The sequence below is a fragment of the Archocentrus centrarchus genome, chromosome 14 (assembly GCF_007364275.1).
Source record: "Archocentrus centrarchus isolate MPI-CPG fArcCen1 chromosome 14, fArcCen1, whole genome shotgun sequence".
NCBI lineage: Eukaryota > Metazoa > Chordata > Actinopteri > Cichliformes > Cichlidae > Archocentrus > Archocentrus centrarchus.
Window position 1 is genome coordinate 2,596,392 of NC_044359.1, and position 14,272 is coordinate 2,610,663.

Consider the following 14,272-nt stretch of genomic DNA (forward strand, 5'->3'; position numbering starts at 1 on the left):
GCAGAATGTAGATTTCAAGTTTCATCCCAGGAAACCACACAGATGGTTTTGGTAGCGTGTCTGTGTGTCTGTGATGGTCTGTTTCAGAGTCTGCAGAGTTCATAGTCGTCTCTGAGCTGTGTGCTCACGGTCAAAGGTAATAAAAGTTTCTGTCTGTGTGTCAGATGTCAGCGATTTCAGAGGAAAAGTGGAGAATAATTCTGACTGAAATCCTCGAGGACCTGGATGAGCAGCAGTACAACAAGATGCTGATTTGTTTGTCAGAAATCCCCAAATGTGTGAAGACTAAGTCCAGAGAAGAGATGCCCCAAGCAATCATTGAGCGCTACGGAGTGGAAACATCTATTCGTAGAATCAATGAAGTAATGGATCAGATCCCACGGAAGGATGCTAAGGTCCAGGACCGGCTCCGGCCCTTTGTGGACAACCTGAAGAACAAACAAGAGAAAACAGGTGTTTTTTTTTCTGTGTGTGTGTGTGTGTGTGTGTGTGTGTGTGTGTGTGTGTGTGTGTGTGTGTGTGTGTGTGTGTGTGTGTGTGTGTGAATACATCCCTAAAGCTACTTTTCAAAAAGCATCAACATAAAAGTTTCAAATGAGCAGAAGTTGGCCAGAGAACATGAAAGCTTGATATTTAATGAGCACAAAGAACTTTATTCTGAAATTTAAAACATATAATTATAAAACTGCAAATCAAGAAAGTGCCTAAAATACACAGGATGCTAAAAACGCTGCAGTTCCTGTCAGGCCACCAGTGGGCAGTGTGGATAAAGGAGCCACAACCATAGTGCACATGTGCCCCCGTTTTCAAAGAGCTGTGTTATTGTCCGTTTACACGGAAATGGAGCCCATTTTCATAAAGTATCGTTTTCACAGCATTCTCTGTAAACAGGAGGCTGAAACACATCCAAACTTTACTGTTCTCATGTAAACGGGGCCTCAGATCACCCGAGACAAGGTGTGAGTGGGGGCTGAAGCGCCTGGGAGGAGATCTCAGGACTGCATTATACCCTAAACCACCTCCTCTGTTCAGTGATGGTTGATCACAGTGGACACTGATGCTTCTTTTACTCCTCTTCCCATGTTATTATTGGCATCCTCAAAGAGTGACCTTTGACCTTGCAGGTGCAGATGTTCAGCAGAGTTGAAGTGGCTCTTCTATGTTGTGCCATGTGTTTGTGGAGTGACTGGTTCTTCCAGGGTAGCGGTCCGAGCACTCCTCACTGCACAGTCTGTGGAATGTTGCTGATCCTGTGTTTGGGTCCTGTTTATAAAACTGTTTGGTGTATCAGTGAAAACAGGCTCTAAACATCTGTGTTCAACTTTTCAGGAAAGAAGAGGAAAAGCTGTGAAATGGATTCAAAGTCAGAGGATGAAACACCTGAAGCTGGTAGGCAAACATGTCCTGGGTTTGTGGCAGCTGCGGCATAAATATGAGCATAAATATTTGACTTATTTGAAGTCAGTCTGATGATGCTGTGTGTGTGTGTCTGTACAGGCTTTAAGAAGAACAACATTGTGAGTGATTCACCTTCAGATGAAGAGGCTGAAGCTGGTGAGTGCTGGAAGCCTCTGACTTCTTTTTTGGTTTATGAAGATGAAGATGTTCAGTGTCTCTTCTGAGAAGCTTCTTCAGTTCTAGAAACTGATGGAGAATCACAGGTACTGATCCTCTAGTGGGGTTTTCACCTTGGAGGGGGTCATGAGGGTCCTTCATCCAACCTGTCATTGTGTGAGTCTTTAAGGTCACGTGGGTGAAAGTATGAATGGAGCTGAAGCTCCGCTTGGATCTCAGCTGTGCATTATAGGTGGCTCATAATTGCCACCAACTGCCATTTACATCATTTAGGTTTAAATGAAGATTTTTATCCTCAAATTTCAAAACTTGCCATCGACACTTTTTTCTGCTGAGAAGCACTTTCTGTTGCAAAGATGCCGTTTTTACCATTTCTTCCTGTATCAAACGTGACAATATTCTGGAAAAAACACATTGTGAATTATTTATCATAAATTTGGCTTCATTTGGCCTGTCAACACAATTTTAAAAGTGTTACATAGTTTGAAGTCTGCACTTTTGATACAAGTTGAAGTGGAGCCTCAGCGAGGCTGCATCCTACTGCAACATCATCTTAAATTGATGATGTCATTTGGATGTGTCAGCACGTCTGTCGACTCCAGAGGGTTAAATAACCAAAAGAAATTACTGACTGTACCTTTAAACTTTACTTGGATTATGATGCCTCCATTAAAGTAGGTCTCAAAAATGAAAAATATGCATATATTCAACAAAATTAAGTTCTCAGTTTTAATTAGAGCATCGTCTGGAAACTCCAGAATTTTGTTATATTCAGATCTTTTTTTTTTTTTTTCTACCCAGAGAGCTAACAGTAGTGATCGTCACAGCTGTGTATATAGCTCCCGATGCTAACGTTAGCATGGCGCTCTCTCTCCTGCTGAACGCCATTAAGGAACAGCAGCGGCTCCACCCCGACGGTGTTCTTATTATCGCGGGAGACTTTAACAAGGCCAACTTAAAGACTGTACTCCCGAAATTCCACCAACATGTCAAATGTTCTACAAGAGGGGAGAACACTCTTGACCATGTTTACTCCAACATTAAGCACGCTTACAGAGCCAAACCCCTCCCCCACCTCGGCCAGTCCGACCATCTTTCCCTGCTGCTCACCCCAGCATACACCCCCCTCAGACGGAGAGCCAGGCCTACTGTAAAAACCATTACAACCTGGCCTGAAAACGCACTCTCCGACCTACAGGACTGCTTTGCATACACAGACTGGGACTTATTCGAACATGAGGACCTAGAAACATTCACAGGGACGGTACTGGACTACATTAAGTTCTGTATCGGAAATGTGACTGTCAGCAAGAACATCCGGGTTTTCCCTAACCAGAAACCCTGGATGAACAGCCAGGTCCGTTCACTCCTCAAAACCCGTGATACTGCCTTCAGGTCAGGCGACAGAGCTCTGTACAGTGCTGCTCGAGCTGACCTGAAAAGAGGAATTAAAAAAGCCAAGACGGACTACAGGAGGAGAATAGAGTCCCATCTGTCCAGCAATAACACACGGGAGGTGTGGCAGGGCATTCAGAACATCACAAACTTCAGAGGCTGTGATGTGACTGCAGGAGACCTGAGTGTGTCACTAGCAGAGGAACTTAACTGTTTCTTTGCTCGCTTTGAGACACCTCAGGACCACCCATCTGCTCCAGTCCTGCCCCCCCCTCCACCAGGCTGCACCCCACTCACTGTCCAGGAGCATGAGGTACGGCGCGTGCTCCTGGCAGTGAACCCCAGGAAGGCTGCCGAACCAGACGGAGTACCTGGCAAGGTGATCAGAGCGTGTGCCCACCAGCTCACCCTGATTCTCACCAGGATTTTCAACCTCTCCCTGGCCCAAGCAGTCATCTTCCCCTGCCTAAAAACAGCCACAATCATCCCCGTGCCCAAAAGGTCATCTGTCACCAGCCTAAATGATTACCGCACTGTGGCCCTCACACCGGTAATCATGAAGTGCTTTGAGAGGCTGGTTCTCCAGCACATCAAAGACCATCTGCCCCCCACTTTCGACACCCATCAGTTTGCATATCGTGCAAACAGATCCACAGAGGACGCCATCGCTGTAGCTCTCCACTCTGTGTTGAGCCACTTGGAGCAGCAGCAGAGCTACGCTCGCATGCTCTTTGTGGATTACAGCTCAGCGTTCAACACAATCATCCCGGACATTCTTACCACCAAACTGCACACCCTGGGCCTCCCCCCTCTCACATGTTCCTGGATTACGGACTTCTTAACCAACCGGCCCCAGACTGTGAGACTTGGCCCCCATCTCTCCTCCACCCTCACACTGAGCACTGGCTCCCCACAGGGCTGTGTGCTGAGCCCCCTCCTGTACTGTCTCTACACCCATGACTGCAGTCCGGCCCACAATAACAACCTCATCGTCAAATTTGCTGACGACACCACAGTGGTTGGACTCATCTCAAAGGGAGATGAGGCAGCTTACAGAGAGGAGGTCTTGAGGTTGACAGCCTGGTGTTCAGAGAACAACCTGGTACTGTACACCATGAAAACCAAAGAGATCATCATCGACTTCAGGAAGCACAGGACTGACCCAGCTCCCCTCTACATCAACGGAGAGCGTGTGGAGAGGGTCCACACCTTCAGGTTTCTCGGTGTCCTCATCTCTGCTGATCTCTCTTGGTCAGATAACATCACAGCTGTTATCAAGAAGGCTCAGCAGCGACTTCACTTCCTGAGGGTCCTCAGGAAGAACAACTTGAACTCAAACCTGCTGCTGACCTTCTACCGCTCATCCATTGAGAGCCTGCTGACGTACTGTATCACATTATGGTACGGCAGCTGCACTGAGGCAGACAGGGTCAGGCTTCAGAGGGTAGTCAAGACAGCACAAAGAATTGTTGACTGCCCTCTCCCCTCCCTGATGGACATCTACACCTCCCACTGTATCAGCAGAGCAGGAACATCATCAAGGACAGCTCACACCCTGGCTTTGACCTGTTTGACCTGCTGCCCTCTGGCAGGAGCTACAGGTGCATCAAAGCCAGAACAAACAGACTTAGGAACAGTTTCTTCGCCAGAGCAATCACCACCCTGAACTCACACACTCACCCACTGTAACTGTGCAACACCCACATCTCTGTGCAATATTATATTATTCATACTGAACAATATCTAACATTCCTATATTGGTAATATCCAGTATTCATTCACTAGTGCAGTATTCATTCACCAAGTGCAATATTCATCATCTTCATTATTATATGTATACACGCATTTACTTCTTACAATGTACAGATGCACCAATGTAGGTATGTATGTATATACTTTTATACATTCTATTTTTTGTATATTTTACACATTGTTTATTTTCTGTATATCTCTTGATCATATTGATTATACTAGATTATAATATTTTTGTAATATTTTTATTTTCATTTAGAGAGTTTGATTTTCTGTTACATGGCACTGAACAGGAGTGGCCCTCCAATCTCATTGTACATCCTGTATAATGACAATAAAGGCATTCTATTCTATTCTATTCTATTCTATTCTATTCTATTCTATTCTATTCTATTCTATCTTACTCAAATATCAACTGATATTTTTGTCTTTTTGGGGCAGCTTGTCACATTTGCTCAATCCAGCAAGGAAGTGGAATTAAAAAAAAAACCTTTTCTTCCTTGAGAAATTGTCATTAGTTTTCTTTTGCAATGTGAAGTTTTTATCAGTGTGTGCTGAAATATGGAACTTTACAAGGTACAATGTGGGAAAAATTCAAACTAGTGTCAGGTAAACAGGTTTTTTATGAAGGAAGACAGCTGAAACACTTTAATTAAAAAAGTAATTCATTTAATGTATCAAAGAATCAGGAAAAATACACACATGGCCATGTGGGGAATCAGAGTAAGAGTGTGTGCTCTCTCTCTGAGCCGTGTTCCTGTCTAACCAAAACATTTTTATACACCTCGTTGTTATCGAAGCATAAACAATCTCTGGGTGCTACGAGTTGACCTTCGTCATTCAGTCTTGTTCTGGCTGGTTTTTCATGACCCAGATTCCTCTCAGTCATAGGCACGTCTTCTTCCTGATGTTTTAATTTAATCAATACAGAGAAATCTTGTCCAGATTAATAACAGAACATGGTGACGTTGGTGATGTTTTAATTGTACGTTCTGTGGCCGGTCCTCAAGATAAGATGCACTGAAAGAGAGAAGTTAGTCAGCACTTTCTGATCTGTTGCTCTCTGTCTAATGTATTATTTAATTGTTTATTATTTGGTTGATTCACCATTTATTAATTAATTTACTGGAGTTTACTTATTCACTGAGTAAAAAATAATCCCTAACACTACCCAGTATTCAGACAGTTTTTGATGTATCTGACCCAATTTAGAGCTCCTGGTTCGTTTTGTGGTTTGTTTTGGTGGTAAGAAAGACCAGCAGCATTTCAGGCTCTTATCTTAAATAGTTTTTGAGATTTTCATGTTGAAATGTTGCCTCGGATTTCAGTGCGTGAGGGGAAAAAAGACCTGAAAGTGGATCGATGGACCATTTTACAAAAGGCTGCAGAGGTCTCAGCTCTGCCCACGTCAGTTTGTGCTCTCGGTTTGGCCTGGGATGTTTTTGTGGCCATCTTTTCCTGCCACTATTGCAACATCTGAGCGACTGTAAAACCAAACACACCGTGTTATGGGCCAAAGTAAAATTCATTTTGTCATGTCCTGGGCCGTTGGCCCAGCGTTTTGTGTTAATAGTTTAGTTTATTTCCTGAGTTTGTCCTCCCTGTATGTTTGTCATGTTCCCAGTGTTGTGACTTGTCTGCGTGTTCCTTGGTTTATCACTTCCTGTTTTGCCAATGTGATTTCCTTGTGCTTTGTGTTTAGCTTTGCTTCCCCTGTGTAATTAGTTTCATTTGCCTCACCTGTTGTTCCCTGCTGTTTCCTCTTGCCCTGATTACCCATTGTGTATTTAAGCCCTCAGTTTTCATTTGTTCTCTGTCGCGTCGTTGATGTTTTGTGCCCGCATGTTCCTGTGTTCCCTGTGCCTGCCCTTCGTCTCCCTGTGACTCCCTTCCAAGGTTTTTGTATTTGTGTTTCCCCGTTGAAATAAATCCCCTTTTTAGTTATGTTTGCTTCTGGAGTCCTTCATGTGAGTCCTTCCTCGTCCGTTTCCTCCCCGGCCATGACAGAACGACGCGACCATTACAAAACCCCCTCCGGCTCCAATTTTTTCGACGGCACTCGTCTAGCGCTGGGGGGCCCGGCGTCTTTGAACAGTCCCCGTCATCGTCACTCACCTGCCTCCCCTTTCGCTGATCCCTCCCTTCCTCGGCAGCCGCGGAGGAGAGGGAGTTCCCGGCAGCAACGGCGGAAGGCACCCCGAGACCCGAGCGGTATAACGCCGCGGACCGCTTCACCACTTCACACCCAATCCTCCGTTTCCGTGAGTAACACTGGCTTCAACGCTACTATGCCTGCGGACAATTATTCCCGTCACCCCCCTGCCTTTCCCCTCCCTGAGGTGGCAAAGCAGACCATTATCTGTTGGGTGGATTCACTGGTTATGGACCTTCTGGCTGACCCATGTGAGCAGGAACAGCAACAGCTCACGGCCCAGCTGCAAGGGCTAGTCGATGATTACCCTTGGTTATTTGGCTCTCTGCATGGGTTAGTGCAGGATTTCTTAACCTCCACCCTTCACCTACAGCAGTCCCCAGTGTCAGCTCATTCTCAGTCCCCAGTGTCAGCGCATTCTCAGTGCCCGGTGTCAGCTGTGTCTCAGTCTCCCCAGTCAGCTGTGCCTCAGGCTGCTTCCACGCAGTCAGCTCCTCTCCCTAGCTCACAGTCAGTCTCCTCGCAGTCAGTCTCCTCGCAGTCAGTCTCCTCGCAGTCAGTCTCCTCGCAGTCAGTCTCCTCGCAGTCAGCTCTAACGCCCTTAGCTCCTGCTCTCTCTAGCTCGCAGTCTGCTCTTTCTGTCTCCCGGCCTGCTTCCACGCGGCCAGTTTTGACGTACTCAGGCCCCTCTAGCCTTCAGTCGGTTTCCCTAATGTCTGTTCACCCTAGCACTCTGTCAGTTCCTCCAGTGTCAGTTCCTCCAGTGTCAGCTCCTCCTCAGTCGCAGTGTTCCCAGTCAGCTGTAGCTCCAGCTCCTCCTCAGTCGCAGTGTTCCCAGTCAGCTGTAGCTCCAGCTCCTCCTCAGTCGCAGTGTTCCCAGTCAGCTGTAGCTCCAGCTCCTCCTCAGTCGCAGTGTTCCCAGTCAGCTGTAGCTCCAGCTCCTCCTCAGTCGCAGTGTTCCCAGTCAGCTGTAGCTCCAGCTCCTCCTCAGTCGCAGTGTTCCCAGTCAGCTGTAGCTCCAGCTCCTCCTCAGTCGCAGTGTTCCCAGTCAGCTGTAGCTCCAGCTCCTCCTCAGTCGCAGTCTCAGACCCCTCAGTTAGCTCCAGCTCCAGCTCCTCCTCAGTCGCAGTCTCAGACCCCTCAGTTAGCTCCAGCTCCCTCTGCTCACCCTGCTCCCGCTCCCTTGGCTCCAGCTCCCCCTGCACCCGTACCTGTTCCGCGGGTGGGGGCAGCCACGGACGGGCTGACCTCTGCACCCGTACCTGTTCCGCGGGTGGGGGCAGCCACGGACGGGCTGACCTCTGCACCCGTACCTGTTCTGCGGGTGGGGGCAACCAGGTCCAAGCCTTCGCATCGGTTTTCTGTGTTAGCTGCAGCAGCAGGATCTCAGTCAGCTCTAGCTCCAGTCGCTCTCCCTCGCCTTCAGTCAGCTCCAGTAACTCTTCCTCGGTCCCCAGTGTCAGCTGTTTCAGTGCCCTCTCAGTCAGTTCCCTCAGCCCCTGTCTTAGTTCCTTCGGTTTTGGTCCCAGTTCCCTCAGCTCCTGCTCCTTCTGTAGCTCCAGTAGTGTCAGCTCCCTCTCAGGCCCCAGTGTCAGCGAGCTCTCGGTCTGTCTCCACGCAGCCAGATCTCCCTAGCTCTCGGTCTGTCTCCACGCAGCCAGATCTCCCTAGCTCTCGGTCTGTCTCCACGCAGCCAGATCTCCCTAGCTCTCGGTCTGTCTCCACGCAGCCAGATCTCCCTAGCTCTCGGTCTGTTTCCACGCAGCCAGATCTCCCTAGCTCTCGGTCTGTTTCCACGCAGCCAGATCTCCCTAGCTCTCGGTCTGTTTCCACGCAGCCAGATCTCCCTAGCTCTCGGTCTGTTTCCACGCAGCCAGATCTCCCTAGCTCTCGGTCTGTTTCCACGCAGCCAGATCTCCCTAGCTCTCGGTCTGTTTCCACGCAGCCAGATCTCCCTAGCTCACGGTCTGTTTCCACGCAGCCAGATCTCCCTAGCTCACGGTCTGTTTCCACGCAGCCAGATCTCCCTAGCTCACGGTCTGTTTCCACGCAGCCAGATCTCCCTAGCTCACAGCCCGCTCTCTCTGTCTCCCGGCCTGCTTCCACGCAGCCAGTCGTCTCCCGGCCTGCTTCCACGCAGCCAGTCGTCTCCCGGCCTGCTTCCACGCAGCCAGTCGTCTCCCGGCCTGCTTCCACGCAGCCAGTCGTCTCCCGGCCTGCTTCCACGCAGCCAGTCGTCTCCCGGCCTGCTTCCACGCAGCCAGTCGTCTCCCGGCCTGCTTCCACGCAGTCCCCTGCACCTCGGCTATTCCTCGAGCAGCCCCTGCTGCTCAATAAAGCAGCAGTGTGCCCTGTTCCGCGGTCCCAGCCTACGCATCCGGTGCCTCACTATGTAGGCCCCGTTCAGCCCATGGGCTCAGCTCACTCCAAGCCGATGGGGGTCTCCGCTCAGTCCGAGCGCTCCGCGCACGAGGGTCCCGCTCAGTCCGAGCCGATGGGGGTCTCCGCTCAGTCCGAGCGCTCCGAGCCAGGGGGTCCCGCTCAGTCCGAGCCGGTGGGGGTCTCTGCTCAGTCCGAGCGCTCCACGTCACCCGAGGGTTCCCCACCAGAGCCCGGGGTCGCCCTTCTCCGCCGCCGCATGCCCCGCGGTCGGCCTCCAGAGTCTGCTCCCCGTCGCCGCCGCCGCACGCCCCGCGGTCGGCCTCCGGTGACCCCTCCTCGTCGCCGCCACCGCTGGGAGCGCGGTCGGCCTCCAGTGACTCCCCCTCGTCGTCGCCGCCGCCGCTGGGAGCGCGGTCGGCCTCCAGTGACTCCCCCTCGTCGTCGCCGCCGCCGCTGGGAGCGCGGTCGGCCTCCAGTGACTCCTTCTCGTCCTCGTCGCCGCCGCCGCTGGGAGCGCGGTCGGCCTCCAGTGATTCCTTCTTGTCCTCGTCGCCGCCGCCGCTGGGAGCGCGGTCGGCCTCCAGTGATTCCTTCTCGTCCTCGTCGCCGCCGCCGCTGGGAGCGCGGTCGGCCTCCCTCGTTGGGATTTTGCTTTGTGGCCCCTTGGCCTCTGCGGCCTCCTGAACTGTGTTTTTTGTTTTTGGATTTCCCACTGACTCCCCTGAACTGTGGACTGTTTTTTCCCCTGCTGTTTTTTGTTTTGTCATAGCTCCTGGACTGTTCCTTGTTTCGGCCCCCTGTTTTGGACATTGGAGCTCTCCGGCCTTGTGCCGTCGCTTTTTGTTTCATCCGGTTGTTTTTTTTGCTTCTCGTCCCCGTGTTTTGTTCTTGTTTGGACTGTGTTGCCTCTGCTCTGCCTCATTTTGATGCCCCCTGTTGGACTGTCTCCGGCCTTGTGCCGTCGCCTTTTGTTCTGGTCCTGTGTTTGTTTTCTTCCTGTCCGGGTTTGATTTGTTTTCACGCCCTGTGATTTCTGTTTTGCTCCCTGTCTTTGTTTTTGTTTCGGGCCCTCCCTCCTGGTCCCCCGCCTCCCGCCCTTGTCTGGTTTTGTTTCTGGTTTTGGCCGTCGGGAGCCGGCCTTTGAGGGGGGGGTACTGTCATGTCCTGGGCCGTTGGCCCAGCGTTTTGTGTTAATAGTTTAGTTTATTTCCTGAGTTTGTCCTCCCTGTATGTTTGTCATGTTCCCAGTGTTGTGACTTGTCTGCGTGTTCCTTGGTTTATCACTTCCTGTTTTGCCAATGTGATTTCCTTGTGCTTTGTGTTTAGCTTTGCTTCCCCTGTGTAATTAGTTTCATTTGCCTCACCTGTTGTTCCCTGCTGTTTCCTCTTGCCCTGATTACCCATTGTGTATTTAAGCCCTCAGTTTTCATTTGTTCTCTGTCGCGTCGTTGATGTTTTGTGCCCGCATGTTCCTGTGTTCCCTGTGCCTGCCCTTCGTCTCCCTGTGACTCCCTTCCAAGGTTTTTGTATTTGTGTTTCCCCGTTGAAATAAATCCCCTTTTTAGTTATGTTTGCTTCTGGAGTCCTTCATGTGAGTCCTTCCTCGTCCGTTTCCTCCCCGGCCATGACACATTTCTGTATACGCTTAGCTTGCTCAAAAGCACAGGACAGACAAAAGCAAAATAAAACATGCAATAAAAATCTATTCATTAAAAAAAGACACACATTTAAAGCACACAGAGTAAAATACTAAAATTAATCCACCTTGTGAAACGACTGGTATTAAAGGAACTGTGCTGCAGTGGTTTGAATCATATCTGTCTGAAAGATTCCAGTTTGTTCATGTAAACGAGGAATCCTCATCACACACTGAAGTTAGCCATGGAGTTCCACAGGGCTCTGTGCTGGGACTAATTTACATTATACATGCTTCCCATATTAGAAAATACTGCATATATTTTTGTTGCTATGCAGATGATACTCAGCTTTATCTATCCATGAAGATACAAATACAAATGATACAAATCAGCTAGTTAAATTACAGGAATGTTTTAAAGACACAAAGGCCTGGATGTCTTCTACTCGGCCCCACAAATCTTAGAAACATGGTGTCTAACCAGATACTTACTCTGGATGGCATTACTTTGGCCTCCAGTAACACTGTGAGTCATTTTTGACCAGGATATGTCCTTCAATGCACATATTAAACAAATATGTAGGACCGCTTTTTTGCATTTGCGCAATATTTCTAAAATTAGAAACATCCTTTCTCAGAGTGATGCTGAAAAGCTAATTCATGCATTTATTACTTCTAGGCTGGACTATTGTAATTCATTATTATCAGGCTGTCCTAAAAGCTCCCTGAAAAGCCTTCAGCTGATCCAAAATGCTGCAGCTAGAGTACTGACAGGGACTAGAAAGAGAGAGCAGATTTCTCCCATATTGGCTTCTCTTCATTGGCTCCCTGTTAAATCTAGAATAGAATTTAAAATCCTTCTCCTCACCTACAAGGTCTTGAATAATCAGGCACCATCTTATCTCAAAGACCTCATAGTCCCATATCACCCCAATAGACTCAGACTGCTTATTTTTCATTTTTTTGCTTTTATTGTCAGTGGTGGCATTTACTAACTGAGGACTGTCTGTAATATTTGTTAGTTTATTTACTGAAAAAAGTTAAAGGAACTATTTGATGTTTGTTATTTTATTCAGTTTAATCTTTATTGCCTGTATTTTGATGGCTGGTTGTCTTGGACATTTTTCATAGAACTATAGTTGTTGCTACAGTAACAATTAACGAGGATCTAAAAAAAAAAGAAAAAAGACTGCAATAAAGAATATTTGTATTCTCAGAAATCTGTTTTTGTTCAGGCATTGGTCCAAATTTAGCTGACTGTAGCTCTCAGTGGAGACAGTCCCACTTTTCTTCTCTCTCAGCTCTTCCTTTTTCCCTGCTTTGCTGCTTTACAGCCTCTCTTCATACAACTTCCGATCTGGAATTTATAATTATGGATCTGATCAGCTGGTCTCTCAAAGACCAAAGTTTCACCATGAGGAGATTGGGGGAAGGAGAACCCTATTCCCTCCTATCAATTGACATTCCAGCTGGCTACGTTGTGGATTCCTGTGTGGTGTGGAAGATGACGTGCCTGGCCGTAGTGTCAATGGAGGACACACACATTTGGCTTATTGACACTGGGGTTTCTCCGAATTGGACCTGGAGATTCCTGGCTTGTCGTTGCAATTCAGGAAGTCTAGGCAGCTGTCTGGCCTTGGTAAGGCTGCTTATGACGGGAACGTGGGAAGGTACAGACTCAAACTCAGACTCTGTATATCTGCAGCTGATTCTGAGGGGTAAGATCTTGGAGATGTATGTATCTGTTTCTGCACGGCAAAGGAACGAACCAAGAAGATTCAGATGAATTGGATTTTTTCTCCACAGAGAGGTGCCAGTAAGACTGAAGGCTGTCAACAAATTAATCAGTACAGTCTGTACCAAAACAAGTCGTAGAATCAGGAATTTGGCTCCCTGATGTTCTTGGACTGCTGCTTATCAAATTGTCTCCTGGATGTTTGTAAACAGATGCTCTACCCCCACCCCCCCACTGTCCTGTCTTCTTCTGACCTGTGTTGGACTGATCTCCCTGACCGAGCTGCTGATGAACTCTACATCTTATCAGAACTGTTAGCTGAGGGGGGAGTTTAAGTTAGCCCCACAGTAGCCCGACCCCCACCCTCGCCTCCGCTGGCTCCCCTTTCCATCCCTCCCCACCCTAGTGCTCCCATGCTATTAAATGTGCTGCTGCTTTGCTGAGGTGTTTTTTGGAACCTCGTAAGGTGTTCATAATGAACACAGTATGAGATGATTTTTTTGAACCTACCTATCCCAGTGTATCTCTTTCTGTTTTCCTGCCAAAGGTAGCACCGGTAAAACGGCTGCATGACCTCAGACGCCTGTCTCCCGTTTGTGTTTGTCACTGTGTGCCTTGGATGGGTGTTCTGGAACGTAATTTCATTGTGTGTCTTGATGTATAATGACAATAAAATCTTCTTGAAATCTTGAAATCTAAACTCCAGCTGCTCTGTGAAAATCTCCCAACAATAACAACAACGTTAATGTTTCCACTAAGACTTGAGGGTCATGGAACCGACGATAATTAATAAAATAAAATGAGATCAGGAAACGAGCTGTACAGAACAAAAAAAAAACTCACTGACTCGTGTTTGTTTCTTCATTTACAGATGAGCTGAAGAGCCCTCAGCCTGACAAGGTAGCAGTTATGATTTTTTTTAGGTTAATATTACATTACACCAAGTGTTAAATAATGTAGTTTCTTTATGCTGTATGTATGATAAAACTTGTTCGGCTCTTTAGGCTGGTGGGAATGCTATTCCCGTGAAACTCTGCTGTGTTTGTGAGCGCAGTTCTGAAAAACTTATTGTGACCAATGTTTATTTTCCAGAAGAGAAAAATTCCTCCATGGGTGAGTGGGTTTTGTTTGAATGTTCATTTAATGTTCACAGCATCTGAATTGTTTTGATATGTTCGTCTGCATGTCTGCTGCTGTTTTTTGTGTCCAGAGAATATCCATCCATGATCTAAAGATCTTTGGTGATCTTGGAAAAAAAGCCATTGCAGGCAAAGTGGTGCAGAAATCTGGTCCACGTACATATCAAACCAAAAACAAGAAGAAAAAGTTTTTCTTCTACCTCGGGGTGGCTGATGAAACCAGCAGCATTAAAGTGATGGTGTATGGAAAAGAGCGCTATCAGCGTTTCCAGGAGGAGTCCTTCTTCCTGTTCAGAAACGTCATCATGGAGAAAGATCTCATGAAAGTGACCAAAAAAAGCACCATATCAAAGACGACATCTATTGATGTCCCTGAGAATCTGGAGATGGAGGCTCGGATGCTCGTTCCTGCCCAGATCCCAGTTTGCTCCATCGCAAAGGCCAACATTGCTGCAGAGAAGACCTCAGTGAGCGTTGAAGGAACCATAACAGAGGTAAGTGTGACC